This window comes from Peromyscus eremicus, chromosome 4 (assembly GCF_949786415.1).
Source record: "Peromyscus eremicus chromosome 4, PerEre_H2_v1, whole genome shotgun sequence".
Taxonomy (NCBI): Eukaryota; Metazoa; Chordata; class Mammalia; order Rodentia; family Cricetidae; genus Peromyscus; species Peromyscus eremicus.
In genome coordinates this window covers 35,674,910-35,681,477 of record NC_081419.1, presented here as the reverse complement: position 1 = coordinate 35,681,477, position 6,568 = coordinate 35,674,910, and the positions used below count along the sequence as shown (strand labels likewise).

Below are 6,568 nucleotides of genomic sequence, written 5' to 3'. Positions count from 1 at the left end.
AGTGATAAAGAAATAAAAACAGGAGCTTCCAAGACAGAGTGACAAGAAGCTATGGGAAGCAGTGTGGTTGGAGATGGAGTCCGGCCTCTGACACTTGAGGCTGGGTCTGTAGCTGTGAAGACATGTTATTGCGTTTCCTGGTTCCATTTGATTTTCTTGATTGCTATTGGTGTAGGGTTGGCCTCCTTCCTCTTCAATAAACAATCTTAGGTAATGAACTTTTGTTTTCAAATAAACAGTCACTTAAACCGTATTATAGACCACAATTTTTAATTAAAAAAACTCACACACTTAAAAAAAAAGCAGCAGACTTGAGCATAAATTGTTATTTTGGATCAACCTTTTGATTTACCCCAAGGGAGGGTTATTTTGGTTTTTATATTTAAGGAAAGCAAGTTAAAATGCATAGATTGATAGAGAAGAGAAGGATTAGAAGTTCCAGGATACTCCCTACTCCAGGAATAAGTGCCTGGGGATGCCAGAGAGGCAGTTTTCAGGGATGACTTTACCACTTCGCTTCCTGTTTCCAAGATTTAGGTGTCATTAATTAGTGAGGCTAAGAAGCATCTAGTTCTCCACCAGGTTTAAATGCTGATAAATCACGAAAGGCATCGTTTTATACAGGCAAAGATGCAGTCTACATTTTTCCCTGAGTAAAGTATGCAGAAAGCTTGCTTAAATGGGGCATATAATTTTTAATGACTCAGGCCTTCAGTCCTCGGAAATGAACCAAGTATGATGAATCTTGGAGGCTGGGGATGGGTGTTAGTCATCACATCATGAGATTGGAAATCACCTGAGGAGACATTTGAAAGGTAGTGGCTTGAAAGGATTAGACTGTTGCTGACTTTGAAGAATGTAGAAAAAATTAAAGATGCTTGATTATAATCAACTTATCAAAAAATTGCTTCCTAAAAATTGAGAGATAATAGTACAATCGTCAGACTTTCAGTTACAAAGAATCTGTTTCCATATTATCATGGAAATTACTATTAATATTTTACCCCACATAATACTGCCAAGAAAATGTCCCCATTTTGTACCTTTCCTTTTGCTGACTTTTGGCCTTTGATTTCTCAAGTACACATAGATCAGTTGTTCAGACTTCTGCCATTATTTCACTGGTTGTGTGCAGGATGAAGTATGCACTGGTTAGCCCAAGAGGATAGCAAGTTTTGTGCACCATTAAAAAAATAAATGAATATATTCCTTCTTTTATTTAATTGGATTATAATTTTTTTTTGCATTTTTATTGGAAGTAGAGCCTTCTCTCCTACAATACATCCTGATCACAGTTTCCCCTCTCTTCACTCCTCCCATCCCCCACATCTCCCTTCTCCTCTAGATCCACTCTCCCTCTCCATCAGGAAAGAGCAGGATAGAATATTCACTGGTTAGCCCAAGAGGAAAGCAAGCTTTGTGCACCATTAAAAAATAAATGAATGTATTCCTTCTTTTATTTAATTGGATATAATAATTTAAAAATATATTAACCCTGTCTCTGAAGATCATAAAAAAGAAAGAATATGGAAAATTAAAGAACTAGGTAAATGAGAAAAGCTTAAAATGGCCAGGTAGCTAGTGAAGAAAAAAATTAAACATATTGTATACACAATTGATTCTAATGCAGCCGTGGAGCATCAGTGAACAGCTATTGTTGCTCAGCAGGGCGTCTTGTCCCTTAGGACTTGGGACAATTAAATAGCACAGGTATTTTACCAAGCAAAGCAAATTCTCAAATTCATTTTTAAAAAGAGGAAAGTGGTGGATAACCTGATTGATTTTAGCTTGTGATATTGCTGATGGATGCTATAATTAGAAAATCAGTTTCCACGTTTGACTGTGGGTGGGACAGCCAATCACAGATTCACTCACAGCGTTCCACATCTCGTAAGATTATTAAAACTGTTCAAAGTTAGGCATAATTTCAAGGGCAAAACAAAAGTTAAGGGATCAAAACTACAAAATTATGCAGAACGGCAAGCCTGGGGACTAAGGTTTTGCAGTATCCAATATAAAACCATAAAGGTCAAGAAAATGGAAATATGACAAATAAAAATTAGGTTTTTTGAGATGAGAAATGAGAAATGAATCATATCAAAAACTATAGACAACTTTAATATGTATGAAAAGGCTCAGAATTCACAGTATAAAATACATATTGGTTCATACTGATAGAGTTGAAGGATGCAGATATTTGTTGATTAAATGCAGGCATTTGTCATGTAAATTCTTTCATTATGAAAATATTCTTTAGCATATTTCACTTTTTTTTTAAAAGTGGAGTAAAGCAAAGAAAGAAGGAACATTTATTAGAACTGTGAACCAATCATATGCTCATATTGTAGGAGAAATATTGACCATATTTACAGGAATAAGATAGGTCTACCTAGATTTTCTAATTTATATAAGAACATTGCATACACAATCACACACATGTATAAAATAAATAAATATGTGTTTGTGAGTGTATGTACACTGGCATCGTTTTTCTTTCTAATAGAAAATTAAAATTTTGGAACTTTAAATGATAAAACATTGTAAATGCTGTACAATTTCACTCCAGACTTAAGCTTATCATTCTTTCTTGTGCAGGTTAGTTTTTGTCAATTTGACACAAGCTCGAGTAATCTGGGAAGAGGAAACCAGTTGAGAAAATGTCTCCATTAATGATTGAATTCATGTAGGAAGGTTCAGACCACTGTGGGTGGTGCCACCCCTGTGCTAGTAGGCTGAGTTATATAAAAAAGCAAAACTGAAAAAGTCATGGAAAGCAAATCAGTTAGCAACATTACCCCATAGTCTCTGCTTAAGTTCTTGCCTCTAAGTTTCTGCCTTGAATTTCCTCCGTGATGAGCTGTGACATGGAAGTGTTAAGATGAAATAAACCCTTTCCCCCCACAAGCTGCTTTTAGTCACAGTGTTTATTGCAAGATGGAAAGCAAGTTATGACCTGCTTCAAGAATTTATTTAGAAGGTGGTGGTCTCATATCTGCTAAGTGAAATTTTTCCTGGTATTGTTGTGTGTGAATTAACAAAGACAACATATGTAAAGCACTTTCTTTAATTCCAGGCCTATAGTGCACTTTTTTTTTTTTGTTTTGTTTTTTTTGTTTTTCGAGACAGGGTTTCTCTGTGTAGCTTTGCGCCTTTCCTGGGACTCACTTGGTACCCCAGGCTGGCCTCAAACTCACAGAGATCCGCCTGGCTCTGCCTCCCGAGTGCTGGGATTAAAGGCGTGCGCCACCACCGCCCAGCTTATAGTGCACTTTTTAATCAATAAAAAAATAATAAAAATGTTATTGGGACAGTGAGATGGCTCAGAGGGTAAAGGCACTTGCTACACAAGTCTGGTAATCTGATTTTGACCCCTGGAACCCATGATGGAAGGATTATATAATGCTGTCCTCTGGCCTCCACATGTGCATGTTCACACCCACACTCACACATATAACATCACACACACACACACACACACACACACACACACACACACTAATGATAGATAAAATGTTCTGAAAATTAGGTAGTAGAGAATGCTAATAAAACTGGTGGAGTTTTTTGAGTGATTGTTACATGGAGTACATTTCAGGCTACTGCAAATGAAAAGCAAAATAAGAAAATTGGTTTTTATTTATTACTTGCCTTGATCCAAAATAAACTTTCTCGTTAGAAAAACATTCAGACTCTGATCTTTTTCCGCCTAGTGCTGCCAGGTCTGCAGGTCTGTGTGGAGCTGCGATTGTGGGTTTCTGTTCCACAGGATGGGGTTTGCAAAAGTTGTCAAGATAAGGCCTACTTTAAGAGATACCAAGTGAGATTTATAAGATGGCAAGAAGGTAAAATGACTACCAACCATGCTTGGGAACAATTGATGATCCAAGGCAAAAATAAGTACAACACACCCAAATACAGGATGATAGTTCATGTAACTAACAGAGATATCATCTGCAAGATTGCATGTGCCCGTATAGAAGGGGTGATGATAGTGTGCACAGCATAAGCACACGAACTGCCAAAATAAGGTGTGAAAGTTGGCCTGATGAATTATGCTGCAGCCTATTGTATTGGCCTGCTGCTGGCCCGCAGGCTTCTCAGTAGGTTTGGCATGGACAAGATCTATGTAAGCCAAGTGGAGGTGACCGGAATTGAATACAATGTGGAAAACACTGATGGTCAGCCTGGTGCCTTCACTTGCTATTTGGATACAGGTCTTGCCTGAACTACAGCAGGCAATAAAGTTTTTGGGGCCCTCAAGGGAGCGGTGGATGGGGGTTTGTCTATTCCTCATAGTACTAAACAATTCCCTGGTTATGATTCTGAAAGCAAGGATTTCAATGCAGAAGTATATTGTAAGCATATCATGGGTCAGAATGTCGCAGACTACAAGTGCTATCTAATGGAAGAAGATGAAGAAGCTTATAAGAAACAATTCTCTCAGTACGTAAAGAATAACCTTACTCCAGACATGATGGAGATGTAGAAGAAAGCTTATGCTGCTACAAGAGAGAATGCAGCCGATGAGAAGAAGTCCAAGAGAGAAGTGAAGAAGAAGAGGTGGAACCGACCCAAAATGTCTCTTGCCCAGAAGAAAGATTTTTGAGTTACTCAAAAGAAGGCAAGCTTCCTCAGAGCTCAGGAATGGGATGCTCAGAGCTAAAGCAATTTTCTATGGAGATTTTTTCATAAAGATAGTAAACTTATTGACTAAGCAGCAAAAAGAAAAAGAAAAGCATTCAGTTTTTATAGTTAATTAAATGCATTCATTGACAGATGATTATGTTGGCCCTTTTATATAGTATTTATCGTTCTACTGATGAAAATCAGGACGTCTATTGTATACTTCTGATTGTGTGATCAACATAACTTTTCCTAAAAATGTGTATTCTATTAACTAATTTCTCTAAAATGTTGATTATCAAATATCCTGAGATTTGTGGCAGGACTAAAGATGGACCCTAAGATTCACATTTGTTTAGAGCTCAGTGGACATCAGAGGTGGATAAACACATGGGGTTAGGTGCTTTATTATGTAGATTACTAGTCTTTAGGTCTATCTAGCCAATCAACTGTATATGAACAGAGATGGCTCAGTGGTTAAAATCATTTGCTGCTCTTCTAGAGAATCTGAGTTTGAGTCTTATCATCCATATGAGGAGGTTCACAACTGTCTGTAAATCCAGCTCCAGGGGATCCAATATCCTCTTTTGGCCTACCCAAGTGCATACATACATTCATGTGGCATATACATCACATACATGAATAAAATTAAAAGTAAATCACTATAAAAATTTGGCAACAGACAGGAATAATGTTGTATAGAGGTTCTGAAATGAGAAAACATATGTGTCTGATGCAGAGCATTAGAAAATGAGCATAGGTTATCATAGACTCCTGTATTTTGTTTAAATGTGAGAGAAGTTAGATGATTTCATATACAGAATTAAGTGATCATGGAAAAAAAAACTACTCAGTGAAGAGAGAAAGCAACAATGGGCCTACTGTAGCATCGATGAAGGATGGCATTGGGTTGAACTAGGGGTGACAATGGAAAGGAATCAGGTTTTAAAGAGATTCTGAGTAGATTTGACATAATAGGGAAAGTAATGACTTAAAGGAAGCCTTGGGTGCCTTGAATGTGCTGAAGAAATCTACTTTATTAAAAATTTAAAGAAAGGTTATCCTTTGTTTTACATTTAGTATCCACTTATGAGTGAGTACATACCATGTTTGTCTTTCTGAGTCTGGGTTACCTTACTCAGGATGATTCTTTCCAGTTCCATCTATTTGCCCACAAACCTCATGATGTCATTGTTTTTCTCTGATGAGTAGTATTCCATTGTGTACATGTACCACATTTTGTTTATTCATTCTTCAGTTGAAAGGCATCTAGGTTGTTTCCAGGTTCTGGCTATTACAAATCAGAGTGCTAGAGACGTCCCCAGAAATCCACAAAGTTACCTCCACTGTAGACTACTGGCAATGATCGAGAGAGTACCTGAGCTGACCTGTTCTGGTGATCAGATGGCCGAACACCCTGGATGTCATGATAGAACTCTCATCCAGTTTCTGATGGAAGCAGATGCAGAGATCCACGGCTGAGCCTCAGGTGGAGCTCCAGGAGTCTAATCAGCGAGAAAGAGGAGGGATTGTATGATCGAGAGATATTGAGACCATGATTGGAAAAAGCAGAGGGACAAATAGCCAAACTAGTGGAAATGCATGAACTGTGAATCAATGGCTGAGGAGCCCCCATGGAACTGGATCAGGCCCTCTGGATAAGTGAGACAGTTGATTAGCTTGAACTGTTTGGGAGGCCCCCAGGCAGTGGAGCCAAGACCTGTCCTTGGTACATGGGCTGGCTTTTTGGAGCCTGGGGCCTATGCAGGGACACTTTGCTCAGCCTTGGTGTAGGGAAGAGGGGACTGGACCTGCTTTGGCTGAGTCTACCAGGCTGGGCTGACTCCCCAGGGGAGACCTTGCCTTGGAGGAGGTAGGAATGGGGGGTGGATTGGGGCGGAGAACTGGGGGGTGGGAGGAGGGAAGACGGGGGAGTCCATGGCTGATA

At 38.8% G+C, this 6,568-nt stretch overlaps 1 pseudogene; it reads left to right on the top strand.

Moving 5' to 3' along the window:
- Nucleotides 1-724: 724 nt before the first annotated feature.
- LOC131907727 (large ribosomal subunit protein uL18-like) lies at nucleotides 725-4,660 on the top strand (annotated as a pseudogene).
- Nucleotides 4,661-6,568: the final 1,908 nt, after the last annotated feature.